Raw genomic sequence first — 15,129 nt, forward strand, 5'->3', positions numbered from 1 at the left:
GCACATAAATAGCTGGACATGCTGCAAGCCCCTAATCCTGCACACAAGTAGCTGGACATGCTGCAAGCCCCTAATGCTGCACACAAGGAGCTGGACATGCTGCAAGCCCCTAATCCTGCACATAAATAGCTGGACATGCTGCAAGCCCCTAATCCTGCACATAAATAGCTGGACATGCTGCAAGCCTCTAATCCTGCACACAAGGAGCTGGACATGCTCTACACCTCTAATCCTGCACACAAGGAGCCGGACATGCTGCAAGCCTCTAATCCTGCACACAAGGAGCCGGACATGCTGCAAGCCTCTAATCCTGCACACAAGGAGCTGGACATGCTGCAAGCCTCTAATCCTGCACACAAGGAGCTGGACATGCTGCATGCCTCTAATCCTGAACACAAGGAGCTGGACATGCTGCAAGCCCCTAATCCTGCACATAAATAGCTGGACATGCTGCAAGCCTCTAATCCTGCACATAAATAGCTTGACATGCTGCAAGCCTCTAATCCTGCACACAAGGAGCTGGACATGCTGCAAGCCCCTAATCCTGAACACAAGGAGCTGGACATGCTGCAAGCCTCTAATCCTGCACATAAATAGCTGGACATGCTGCATGCCTCTAATCCTGCACATAAATAGCTGGACATGCTGCATGCCTCTAATCCTAGCATTTGGGAAGGCAGCGGAGTCCAAGCTCAAGCTTGGCCTGTTCTATACAGCAAGTTCCAGACCGTATAGGACATCAGCAAACACCAGCAAAGATAATTAACATGTAAACTCAAAGAAGGCAAGATGGCGAGCTGTGGGAAGCCACCTACCTGCTTTCCATTCAGGGTACACAGCCTCTTGACCACGCCTGAATCAAGTTTAATGGTTTATTGAGAAGGATCCGCATGGCCTTCCTAGGCTTCCCTCCACTTTGAATCACAGTCACTAACTTGGGGGTTTGATGAAGCCCTTGCTTTCTTTCACTTCGCTTTCGCAGAGGCTATGACCAAAGCTCGGGTTGTACCTCCCTGGATGTTCACAGACCAGTTTGGATTAACATTTTTGGTGTGATCAACATTACAAAATGGTTCATTGGAGGTGCAGAAGTAACTCTCTCCTAAAAAGCAAATAACAATTTTATTAGCACAATATCAGATCTCTGAGCATTGGCCATAGTAAGCCTGGATGCGTTATGTCTAAACAATGGCTTCTGGAAACCTGTAACTCCTAAACTTGTGGTCACAGAAAGGGGGTGCAGTCTAATACCCCTTTCCTTTAACATCCCCCCACCTCCCTTTCTTCCAAAGCACCTAGGTTGGTTTTCAGAAAATTACACATATAATGTGAAAAGCACTAGGCCCAGAAATGAAGAGTGAGACCTGGGTTTTATTTTACCCAAATGTCTCACCTTTGATAAGTCATTGCTCCACACTTTGATTCTCAGGATCGTTAGCTGCAGAATTAAATAAATCAAGTAACTAAATTACAAAGTACTTCATGATTCCAAATGCAAACTAATTTATTCTTCATAAAAGCTCATCCTAGCCAGCCATGGTGATATGGTAGAATCCTGTAATCGTAGCTACTTTGAAGGCTAAAGTGGAAAGATCTGAGTTCAAGGCCAGCTTGAACTCAGCCTGAACTGTTACTACAAAGAGAGAGGGATTGTACTGGGTATTAGGTAGCTCAAGCTTGCAGTCCTAGGAGCAGAGGTTAAGGTAGAAAGATTGGCACCAAGTTTAAGGATACTTTAGGCTATGCAAGGAGTTTAAGGCTCATCTAGGCTCCACAGTGAGACCCTGTCTCAGAAATAAACATAGATAGTTCATTCTGGTTGAAATAATTGAAACGAATATATTCATAAAAATTAAAATCCTTCTAATTTCATTCAAACAGCAATCACTACATCCTTACACGGTGGACTTATCATCTTCAGTTGTAGTATCATCCGTTCAACTACTGAAGCCCTGTGAAGTGAAAGGCTTGGCTCCTCAACGCAGCATACTGCTGGCACTGTTTTCTCTAGAGGAATATAAATTTAAAATAAAACTAAAACTTCAAGTGGAAAACTTTTTCTATATCTTCTTAAATGGGAGCAGATATTAAGCTAAAATGATACAGTCATTTCTCACAAAGCTTAATCAGGCTTTTGTTTAATTAAGAAGGGCACAGAGGCTATACTGCTTGCCTATCGTTTATCAATATATAAATTTTTTACATTCCAAAATTTCTATAATTCCTACTGAAAAGATGGTACTTTTCCAAGAAATATATAACTTACTCAATTATTTTGGTACTGACTTTTTGACACGGAAGGTTACATGCTAAGGTTTTCTCTGAGATATAATCACAAAGAACACATTATTTTATATACTTAGTACAAATAGATTCATTCTTGATATAGTAATTATATCAGATGAGTCATAAATGTTTTAACCAAAATAATGAAAAAGAAAGCCTGAGGATAAGCTAATAATGTCAATATTGACTATTATCAAAATGTTCTCCAGGACCTGATTAGTAGAGAACCTCAGAGATGCCCAAAGGCTCCTGCACAAAAAGTTATAAAATTAATAAAGCCATGCAATGCACATGTATTAGTGAGAAAAATATGATGGTGCTACCATTGAATTTTACAGAAAAAGTACAAGTCATATCAAAAAAATTCTTGCCATTTTTATTTTTGATGAAAACTTGATGAATGTTCTGACTCAAAATGTGTAATAGAAGACTATATAAAAATAACCTTAGCAAGAGAAGATAGTTGTTTCTTAAGACAGGGATATATTAAGTCAGTGGTAAAGTCTTCTTAAAGATAAAAAAAACAGATAAAAAGAAAATGCGCAGATTTTCTATGTCCATCTCCTTTGATCAACCAGACCTTGCGCAGCTGACAAACCACCCAGGACACACGCTTTTCAACTCCTGTTTTAATTTCCTTCTCTGCATGGGCTTGGAAGAACAGAAACAAGCAGAAGAGCAAGCCCTTCGTGTGATTGTGCAGTTAGAGGTGGTTAACTCCTTCCTTCCCTGTCTCCCCTTTCCCATCATAATGTTCCTACTAGAAACATGTAGAACAGTTCTATAATTTGGAAAGTTCTGAGTCAAGGTGTCCACAGAATAGAGCTTCACACTTCCATGGTGTGCATGTGCACATACAGTTTCCTGCACACTGAGCTTACAAGCTATTGGTTTCTCATCATTCTCTAGTTAGTAAAGAAGTTATATATATATATATATATTATAAATATTTATATATATAATTATATATATATTTATATTATAAATATTATATATATTATAAATATTATATATTTATATATATAATAATTATATATATAATTATATATAATTATATAATATATATTATAAATATTATATATATATATTATAAATTAGGTGATCTTGTTCCTTCAGCACATCCAAGCCTCACCCTGGTCCAGCTGAAACAGTCACTGGTAGACAGGTTATCAAAGCAAATGTAAGGTTTTTACTTTCCCTAGTTGCTTTGAAAACAAACCCTAGTTATCATCTAGGACATAGATGAGTGGTTCCCAACTTTCCTAATGCTGTGGCCCTTTAATATAGTTCCTCATGCTGTGTTGACTCCCAACCATAAAATTATTTTCATTGCTACTTCATAACTGATTTTGCTAGTGTTGAGTCATAAGTAAATTATTTGTGTTTTCCAGTGGTCGTAGACACTTAGACAACCCCTGAAAAAGAGTTGTCCAACTTCCAAAGGAATCACAACCCACTAGTCGAGAAATTCTGACCTAGACACTTCTTCCAACACCTTTGCCTTTCTAAAAATCTGTTCTTCCTGGGGCCCTCAGTTGCTTATGGGATGAGCGTGAGTATCTCCTCCTCCTTTTAAATTAAAAGCTTTGAAGTTTTCCACTATTGAGAGTGATGCTGGCTGTGGGAGAGCTACATATGATTTACAAAGTAGGAAATTCATACACCAGCAGTATTAGACTACTTGTGTAAGTCAATATCGTTCTCACATTTGCTAAAATTTAATTATTTAGGTCACTAACTAATTTATAAATAATCCTGACATTCAAGTCAAAATCTGTGACATGAAATCTGGAGCCCATGGTTTTACTTCTTATGGTAGAAGGAGCAAGCAGACAACCTTATGAGAAAAACAAAACCTGATTAAGCCTGAAACACAGGCTCTTCACTTCTGGAGAAAATGACGGACATATTGATAGACATGCATTCATCACACTTAAACAAGGGAATGCAGAAGAAAACATGGAAAGGCACTTAATGCTTAATACTGGTAAATCTTAGGAATTTCAATGCTTTCCTAATTTCAAAATCTAAGGAAAATTTTCCCAAAAAGAATGCAACCGAGGAAAACCACATTCAGTTATATGTGCTCTTAGTGAAACCTAACGTGGGTGAGCTTCTGAGTGCATTGTATACTAAAGTGCTCATTTCCATCAGAAGATGAGTACCCCACATAGCTGCAAGAAAAATACAGAGTGGGAAAAAGTAAGACTGTTTTATTAGTTTACTGTGTAAAATGATTTAATTGGGTTTTCTAACCCAAACTGTGCACTGGCTAAAGTAAAAATTATGGGAATCATCAAGGTAACACAAAATCTCCTGCTCCAGCTGGGGTACTATGTGCACTGTACCTCTGTGTCAGGCCCAAGGAGCTTCCCTGTCACTTCCATCTGCGGTGGACACAAAATAAGGTGGGTGACCTCTATGACCACATTTTCTTTTTTTATATTTATTTATTTATTATGTATACAATGTTATGTCTGTGTGTATGCCTGCAGGCCAGAAGAGGGCACGAGACCTCATTACAGATGGTTGTGAGCCACCATGCGGTTGCCGGGACTCGAACTCAGGACCTTTGGAAGAGCAGGCAGTGCTCTAACCACTGAGCCATCTCTCCAGCCCCCTATGACCACATTTTCCACACATCTGAAAGCTAAGCACAGTTTTCTCTCCTGAAGATACATCCAACTGTTGGGTTTATGATGCTTTCCACCAGGAAAAGTGCAGAGAAGCTACGGTGGACGCAGATATGAAGAAAGGTATGTCTATATACTGAGGTTTCCACATATAGATAGAGGAGTGGGAGCATGATTAATAAAAACTCAGAGACAGGTATTAGGGTTCAACCTGAAGACCAGAAAAGGAAAGCAGTCAGTCACTGGCTCTGACCTTAACCTCAGTCCGAAAATAGTGATTCTGCCTCCAGGAAGTCTCAGAATGAGACTGTGACTGAGAGCTGTCTCCTCCCATTTTATAATCATCTCTAATTCTGGGATTAAGGGTATGCACCACGACTGTTTGGTTTCTATGGTAAACTAGTGTGGCTACTGGGATTAAAGGTGTGTGTCATTGTAACTACTGGGATTAAAGTATGTGTCATTTGCTGCATAGTCAGTAAGACTGGACAGTGTGGCTGTTTTACTTTTCCAAGCTTTATTTTTAAAAATACAAATAAAAAAAAATAAAAAAAAATAAAAAAAAATAAAAAAATAAAAATAAAAATAAAAATACAAATAAAACGACACCACAGAAGTTTGTCTTAAGACCTAAAAAATTAGCTAAATGTGAAAACAGAAATTCTACTAATGAGGAGACCAAAAATAGTTCTCATGCACTAGTGTAAACTAAGAGATCCGTGGCCTGCCCTCAGTTCTCCACACCTGGTCAAGGGTAAGATATCCTTAGAGTTCACAATGGGAATTTTAATTTTGTGTTGGTTTTTATGATAAAATGTATGCATCACCCCATTGTGAAATACATCTAAATAACTACCTCTAAATGAAGCACAGCCACACAAACTCCCGCCAAAAGCTCTAACTCTTTAGGTGCAAGGTATGTAACTTGGACAGGAATTAGTTGGGAAAATAAGATAATACCTAATTTAAAGAGATGCTCACAGCAAGTTATGGGCAGAGAATATTCACTTACTAGGAATAGAAGTCAGTTAGCTATATAGCTGGCTCAGTGCATGGCATTCTGAAGGGCATTGCATCAATTCTGCACACCAACATAGCATTAAGCACTGAAGGGATCCGTGAATAGCAGTTAAGTTAGTACAAACATTGCCTGCAGCTTTATCCTGATAACTTACATGTTCACAGGTCGTGAAGGTTGGCCAGTTCTTTCACAGCCACTGTGCTTGGATAGCATTGCAGTATGGAACCTTTGCATATCATCTTTATATTTATAAATATCTTTAAATTGCAATGCAGTTAGCAATCTCTATCATTTGTATGCTAGATTTTCATGTAGATTGTTTTACCACTATTGGTGGTGGTGCTCTAGAGCAGTGGCTCTCCACCTTCTTAAAGCTGGGACCCTTTAATGTAGTTCCTTACGCTGTGGTGACCCCAAACCATATTTCACTGTGTACGGTTATTTTGTTTGTGTTTTAACAAACAGAGCTTGTCTGAAGATCGTAGTGCAAAGCTAAACCACTAGAACCCAGGGAGTGGGGGCTCACACCTTTAATCCCAGCACTAGGGAGGTAGATAGGACTAGACAGGACTATAAAGAGGGAGGAGTCAAGAGCACTGCAGTCTGAAGGTTTAGTGGAGACAGATACAGTCTGGAGATGCAGTCTGAGGACAGGATTGCCCCTCGGTTTGTGCACTGGTAGAAGTAAAAACTCTCTAGTGGCTGGCACTCTGCTTCTCTGATCTTCAGCATTAACACCCAGTATCTGACTCTCAGTTTTTATTATTAATAAGAATTAGAATTCATGCTACATCATTGCTACTTCATAACTACAATTTTGCTACTGTTAAGGATTGTGAAGAAAATATCTGATATGTGGGATATCTGAGATGTGTCCCCTGTGAAAGGGTCATTCAGCCCCAGGAGGTCATGACCCATGGGCTTTGAACCACAAGCTGTAATCTTGTAAAGCAGCCCTCTACCACTGAGCTACACTCACCTGCCGCACTTATTCTTATTTTCTTTCTTTTTTTTTTTTTTTGGTTTTTCGAGACACGGTTTCTCTGTGGCTTTGGAGCCTATCCTGGAACTAGCTTTGTAGACCAGGCTGGTCTTGAACTCACAGAGACTGCCTCTGCCTCCCGAGTGCTGGAATTAAAGGCGTGCGCCACCACCGCCCGGCTTTCTTTCTTTTTTTTTTTTTTTTTTTTTTTTTGCCTGTCCTGGAACTTGCTCTGTAGACCAGGTTGGCCTCAAACTCACAGAGATCCACCTGCCTCTGCCTCCCAAGTGCTTGGATTAAAGGCATGCACTACCACTACCAGGCTCCTATTCTTATTTCCAGGGGCAAAATCATTCAGGTTTTGTAATCTCAGGGGATTATGCGGAACAACTTCTACTGTTCCACACAGTAGTACAATGATTACAGTTAACAAAAATTTAGTGAAATGTTTCCAAGTCAATAGCAGAGAGGATTTTGAAAGTTCCTGGCACAAACAAAAAAATATTGGAGGTGATAGACACACCAGTTACCGTGACATGATCATTAACACTGTGTACATGCATTGAGATAGCTCACAATACCCCATGCTATAACTCCTATGTAGCAAATAAAATCAAATATAGCCAAGAGTGGTCATATATATCTCAAACCCAATATTTGGGAGGCAGAAGAAGGTGTATCTTAGTTCCAGGTCAGCCAGAACTACAACAATGAGACTCTTGTCCAAATAAATAAACTGCAACTATAAGGCTAGTGGAAGGGTTTCAAACTGAAAGACGGTTGACGTCTGCAAACAAACTGGGGCAAAATGAGTATAGCATCCCATTAACAGGCTCATCCAAGCAGTGGTTCCCCAGCCTCTGGGGTCCTTCAATTCTCCTCTCCTGCATCCTTAATCTTCCATGGATATAACAGCACAGTTTAGCCCTAAGTTTAGGCAAGCAATAACGACAGTGACTTAGATTCAGCACTCACACAAGTAACAAAAGTTCAGAAAACAAGTGTCCGTCCAAAAATGAAAGACAGACAGACAGGCCTTCCAAGAATGAGACGACTTGAGGGAAATGGGTCATATCTGAAGGACAGATAAACAATAAGCAGGGCAGGCATGAGATGTAACTCTGATGTCAACGTGCCTGGGCACCTGGAAGAGGAGAAGGGAGTTAGGGGCTGGAGGAAGGAAGAGGAGGAAAAGGGGAAGAAGGGGAAAGAGGAGGAGGAGGAAGACATAGCCTTATGAATCTCCACATGGTCTATTCAGAGTCAAAAAAATAAAGTAGGCAAGGCATGGTGGTGTATGCCTTTAATCGCAGCACTTGGAGGTGGCAGTGGGTGTCAGGCATAATTTTGCTGGAAGATTCTGAAGACCATGACACAAGTATCTCTAGGAGCCAGGCTACTAAGTATTTAAGTGCACTATAAGATTCATTTGTAACTTCCCAGCTACTGACTTTGATCACTAAACTAAGGAGACACATATCCACTGAGCCACTTTTCAGGTTCTTTCACTCACACGGGCTTAATGAACATGCATAGAGCCAGCAATGCATTTTTAAGACTTTCTTCAGGTGAGGCAAAATACTGTTAAGAGATGAAGATGATGAGCAAGGAAATGGGGGAGGAGACTCTTGATGACTGAGAAACAATTTTATCATTATTTCAAAATTAATCTTAAATTTGTAAAAGATATTTTAAGGAAGAAAGAGCTCAATGAACTAAATTGCTCTAAATGTATATTCTGATATGCATATGAAAGTAATGTGGTCCTCTCAATGATGTTTTCTTCATTTTACTGGCACACCTACAGGTTTCTTACTCTCTTCTTTTAGTCTTTAAAACCAAATCTCACTTCAAAGTGTGATGTAGTCCCTTCTACTGCTAAATTATATAGAAGACAATTTTAATTATGTTGTCCTGTAGACAGAGCAAGGGTATCATTTGCTAAAAGTAATGGAGAAACTCGGGCACTTTGAGGACTCCTCAGAATAGCTACCTTACTTCCTTTGGAGGTGAATGGTAAAAGAGAAAGCATCAACTAAGGCCTGTTAAAAATCCGTAACCCTGGCATGCATGCTTCTTAGGTTTCATCAACTGTGACATGGAGAAAATGAATTTAGAATATAAGAATATAAGTGGTCCTTCTGAGTGATGCGTAGTTGTTGTGCCAGGACTACTAATTTCTAATAGGCCTCTGCTGTCGCTTCCCCTGACCCTAGTTATCCTCTTCAGGGAGAAGGCAGGTGAGATTCATCTTGATTCACCCTGCTGTCGACCAAATGTGGAAAATTCTTTAAACACAGCTACTTTTCCATTTTGTCTACACACTGAAATCATCTGAGGAACATCCAAAACTTTAAACGCTCAAGTCACACCCCAACCATGCACATCATAATATCTAAGGGGTGGGTGGGGCCAGTCACCTATACTTTTCAAAGTGTCCAATATGGTCCAAGATGAAGCCAAGATTGATACCTGCTATGCTGGATCGCCCCTCTTGATTTCGAGTGATTTTTGCCGTAAGTGAAATCAGAAAAGCCAACCTGGAGCAAGTCAGAACCACAGCCATGCTCAGAAGGTACAGTGGGATCCCAAACACGGGGACAGCACAAGTGCTGCGCTGAGCTCCACCAAGGGTTACCCCGCGCCTCACTGGAGGACCATCTTTCAAACAGCTTGCCCTTCCAGCAAAAATAAGTCGGCTAATTTTAAAGGTACCATTGTCTGTGACTGGTATTGCTTTACGTACATCCCTGCAAACAAAGCATTTTGTAGGGCAACAGGATAAAGTTTATCAAGAACTGGACTCCACAAGCTCAAATCCATGCTCGACCGCAGACAGAGATGGATGGACTTAAGCAAAGAAATATTTATCTGTGCAAGAACGTATTACTTTGCCTTGGAATTGGAATTCGATAACGATTGGCATTACTGATAAAGCTCATAATGATTTTTAACATGAATAGAAAATTATTCAACCTCATCGTTTGGGCAATGCTGCTTCTCGGTCTCTCATTGAGCACTTGTGTGAGGATATAGGACTTGCTTTTCCTAATCGTATCCTGATTCAGATTCTTCTACCATTGCACACATTTATGATGATGCATTGACAGGATAATATGGAAAATGAGACCCTAACGGATTCACACAAGGGATTAATCATACCTCTGTTGGTATGCTTATTGCAATCATTCTTATGCCTTTCTATTTCTGATGATGTATCAGTTTGTTTCAAATGCGGAAAATTCATACTTTTACTATTACTATACATATTAATAGTTTCACTATTATTGACTTATTAATAATTAATTATTAATAATTAATTTATTATTAATTATTTACTATTAATATACATATTAATAATTTTACTATTATTTACTTATTAATAATTAATTATTAATAATTAATTTATTATTAATTATTTACTATTAATATACATATTAATAATTTTACTATGCATATTAATACTCCTTTTACCACAAATAAAAATCAAAAAAAAAGGAAAATAATGAATGCACCAAACTACCTTAGAGTGCAGGCTACTCGTGGTATAAATGAGACAAAGTCGGGAAACGGTTGCATGAGAAAACAAGCAAACTCTGCCTATTTCTCACATGTTCTCTCAGAATCTATACCATGGATAAAGAATTTGTTTTTGAGCGCAGTTGCTCACACTGTACCAGTTAAAAAGGAGTGCTTTGCTTCTGTATACTTTTTGCATTGTATCTTTGTACTTATTTTCACTTTTATTACTGATTAATTGAGGTATTGTTTCTAGGAAGGAGAAGCAAGAGTACACACGTACATGAGTACAGAGGTTTCAGAGTTGAGGTATCACTTTTTAGTATGTATAAAACGGCATAGTAAATAAATCTTATTGTGCAGTTGTTCATACTATGCATCACTGTGTACTGATTTACAAGACAACCATACCAAGGGACCACAATGCAGTAGATGTTGAAAGGTGGTACCAGAACAGGGACCATAAAGAGTAAAAGTTAGGAAGGGATTTAAATTATAAACCAGATAAGTAATCTTCATTACAGGGTAATGGGACAAGCCAAATCCTCTCTGTACCTTGCTAATCCTAAAGCATTCAATAAAAACTCATAGGGTTCACATTTCTCTTTCTGATTTAGAAATGTGTGTGGAAATAATGAAGCCTTAAAATTCTTTGGTATCCAGAAGGCACCTAAGATATAGATACTTGGTAAAGAATTAAAGCTAATGTTGAAAAAGCTCTGAGATAGGGTGAGAAAGTACTTGTCTGTTTCTGGTCTTATATAGGGTTTATGAGCTTTACTATTTTCAAAGAAAAGCAAATGAAAATAACTAGCCACTGTGTCAAGAGAAAGTAGTGCCAGCTGCACAAGTAACGACCATGTATAAAAAATTCAAATATTTGGCTCTTTGTCAATGGGAGTACATGACATGTAACTCCAGCATACAGAGGCTGGGAGGAAAGCTGCTATGCATCAGTTGCCTCCCTGGGCTAAATAACAAAACAACAATAAAACAATTCCATTCAGGATAGCAAGGGCAGACCTAAAAATTTCAAGTCCTTTGCAGTAATAAAAGTACATTTGAGGTACCATTTTTGTTCCAATTTTCTTCTCCATTGTTGTGATTAAACTCTATCCAAAAGCAACTTAGATAATGAGATTTATCTGGTTGATATCCCTAGATCACAGTCCATCCTTGTGGGAGCTTAGGGTGGAAACTCAAGCTAATAAATGAAGACAATACATGGGGAAACATTGCTTCCTACCTTTCTCGTTTGTCTAAGCTAGTTCTCTTCTGCAGGTCCACTTGCTTAGAGATATTGTCAACTCAGTGGAAGAGCCTTCCCACACTTTAAATCAATACAATTTCTCTCAGATGCAGCAATTAGATGTTCTCATCTATGCACACCCTCAACTGATGCTTCTTCAGATAACCCTAGGCAATGTCATGTGGACAGGTGAGGCTAATTAGGAAAAAGGCAATAATATACAAGGAGGTTTTAAAGATCGAAAGTAAATGTATTAATCACATCCAATCACTTAAACAGCCAAAGCCCAAACAGCAACTGGAAAACACAGAAATGTCAGGGAATGGAAAGAGGAAGGCCTCTAAGAACAATAAATAAAAAAAACTAAAACCAACTCTCCACAGAAACTTCTCAAACCAACGAAAACATAAGGAACTTTTAACATGAAATTTTCTAGATACAAAATTGTTGAAGGCCGATCATTTTCCAGAGGAACAATCAGATGATAATAAAACTAACAATATAGATTGCAGCACTCAAAAAATGAGACATAAAGACATAGCCTACAAATATAGACTATAATTTCTTAAACAGAAATGGCAGGATTCTAATCAAAATCAAACTACCAGAAATCAATGACGATAACTCATCCAGTACACCACATTCTTTGGAGAGATTCACTTGAAGCCTTCTGAGGTTTTAATTTTGTAGAAGATATTGTGACTACTAAAAGGATATCATTCAGCCAGGCAATGGTGGCGCACGCCTTTAATCCCTGCACTCGCAGAGGCAGGTGGTTCTCTGTGAGTTTGAGACCAGTCTGGTCTACAGAGCTAGTTCCAGGACAGGCTCCAAAGCCAGAGAAGCCCTGTCTCGAAAAACCAAAAAATAAAAAAGAAAAAGAAAAAAAAATAAAAGGATATCATTCTATTATGATAAAGAATAGGATGTCTGTTAGGGTCACTTAGACAACATTTTGCTTACTATTGTTATGTCCAGGTGGCATGCAATTATTGAGGAGGGGGCAGACCACTAAAATCTATTAAACCAGAAGCAAAGTTGATTCCAGAAAAAAAGGAAAAAACCTCCATGGGGCACACAAAGCTTATCAGTTATATCTGATCACCACCTGAGATTGGATTTCTATATCAGTGGTGATGGGAGATTTACAAACTACCCTATTTATAGCAAGAAGCAAGCATTATGCATGAACAAAAGAATTTTTATAACCTTGAGGTAAAGCTCAGGTACTAATTGCTTTGTTTGTTGTTACCATTTCCAATAACAGGGGTTTTCAGTGAAACTAGGGTTTGCATTTAGCCTATTGTTTCTGTCTGCCACTTTCTGGTGTTCTTTATTGAAGTTCTGTAATCCCTTGATACTGACAGTTTTGCATGTCAAGACAGGGTATGGGACAATGCACAATAAAAAAGTCATGTACATCCCTTAATTTAAAAGTTAACTCAGCATTTCTAAAAACTGAAAAATGCAGCTGTTCTAGAATTATTATACTTTCATGGCACACAGGTTGTGAGCCTATAATGGCCCCTTGAGCACCATGTTAGAGGTCTTTGACTGAGAAGTGGGTCTTTTGGCTGGTTGTAAATCATGGTTGTCTCATTTGTTATAGGAATGTACCTTAATGGCTTATTAATCTTGGTGAACAAACATTTGCATCTCATGATACTAATATCTAACAGGCATGGTTAGCATACTACTTATCTTTGGGGAATTTGGGATGCACCCCTCCCTTACTTAAATTCTACTGTGTGACTTAATGTCTCCTAAGAACTGGTAAATCCTTATACCATTAATGCTACTATCAATTATGCTCTACTTCAATTTAGCAGTGGAGTGCTACTCTACACAGGAGAAACCGTTTACAAGCTCCACAAAATTAACTACAAATGGATCCTAAACATAAATGTTAAAAGTGAAGAACTTCTGAAGATACTGTGGTCTCCGAGTTTGGAAAATATGGTGATATCTCTCCACATGCGGCAAAATAAGCACTACAGCCACCACCATTTGCAGCTGCCAATGCTCTGCTCAGTGCAGACAGAGCCCAGGCAGTGAAGTTATTCAGAGACTGCCATGGAGAGTTGCAAGGATCACTTAGGACTACTTACTTAGGATAAGGCAGGAACACACTAAACTCTTTGTCCACTGGCTCCCAACCAATCAGGGGAGGACTGTACAGATCAGCCGCACTCCTCAGCAGGTGGACAGTGGCCCCTGACCTGCCAAGCACAGCCACTGCAAACTCCCAGCACTCGGGAGCCAGAGGCAGGCGGATCTGAGTTCGAGTCCAGCCTGGTCTACAAGAGCTACTTCCAGGACAGGATCCAAAACCACAGGGAAACCTTGTCTCAAAAAACCAAAAATAAAAATAAAAATAAAAATAAAAACCGTGGGAAGAGCAGCCATGTGCATGAAGCCCAGCCACTTCTCCCCCCTGGGGACATTGGCCCCTTACTCACCTTGGCCCATCTGTGGAGAGCAACCCCTCATTCACCATGGTACAGCTGACAAACTCTCTCCCCACAAGGGAACCCAAGACACAGTGCACAAGAGAGACTGTGATTTCTTCAGGAAGCGATAAACCGGGAGTCCTTGCTCCCTGAAGAACCCATCCATTTGACTGGTGGAGGCTCTGATTGGTTAGTGAGGTCTGAGTGTCAGAATCAGGTGAGCAGAAGGTCCCAGCAATGGCTGCTAATCAGACCTATCCCAGATTGACTGTAGAACTAAGTCAAATTCAACAGCAAGTCTCTTGCTAATGTAAATCAATGGGTTGGGTTTTAAAAGGAAGTATACAAATTCAGAAAGGGGCTAATCAGACAATGTTGCACAAGAGAAACATTGGGTAAACCAAGAACATTTTAAACAAAGTCCACAGTGGTGTTGGAACTGATAACCATAGTTTTCACCCTTCTGTGAAAAGTCTTGGGTTCTGAGGACCCAGACCAGCAATGGAAGAGGTTGCTCAGCTTCCATGTAAAATGTTAGTCACTGAGTGCTGTAATCTAACACATGGAGTTGCATTCAATTGTCTGTTTCTCAAACATCTCAGCTGACTTAACTTTATCAATCAGGATTGTACATATCTGCATAGATCTGCTCATTGGAAACTGAATACTCAGTCGTTCAAGCTCCCCTCCCTAAATTGCACACCCACGAATTCTGTCTGTCTTCACTCACATGGAAGGAATTAATACATGCAGGGAAATTATAGAGAAAGTCACTCATCATGCCCCATCAGTCAGTCCTTCTTTAAAATGGAGACCCCTGCAGCTCACTGCCTTCAAGTTCAGTCTGTGACCTGGCTACTATCTCTTCTCAGAGCAGTGTTCCTCCTCTTCTGGTCTGAATGGAGAAGCCAGGCTCCATAAACAAATCCTTTCTCTGTTCTGCAATGGACAGTCCACTATGTACTCAAACTGGCAATTTCAGAATGTTG

At 39.5% G+C, this 15,129-nt stretch overlaps 1 long non-coding RNA gene across 8 annotated transcripts in view; it reads right to left on the reverse strand.

Moving 5' to 3' along the window:
- The window catches only part of LOC142837716 (uncharacterized), a 195,959-nt gene that overhangs the window by 167,591 nt on the left and 13,239 nt on the right, over positions 1-15,129 (reverse strand). For 7 of the 8 annotated variants that reach the window (XR_012908322.1, XR_012908323.1, XR_012908321.1 and 4 more), the window contains exons 2-3: positions 1,394-1,438; positions 816-1,102 (exon numbers count right to left, since the gene is read on the reverse strand). This is a non-coding gene — a long non-coding RNA (uncharacterized LOC142837716). The remainder of the gene's footprint in view (positions 1-815; positions 1,103-1,393; positions 1,439-15,129) is intronic. The other variant, XR_012908320.1, reaches the window with a different exon arrangement.

The sequence above is a fragment of the Microtus pennsylvanicus genome, chromosome 18, assembly GCF_037038515.1.
Source record: "Microtus pennsylvanicus isolate mMicPen1 chromosome 18, mMicPen1.hap1, whole genome shotgun sequence".
Lineage (NCBI taxonomy): Eukaryota > Metazoa > Chordata > Mammalia > Rodentia > Cricetidae > Microtus > Microtus pennsylvanicus.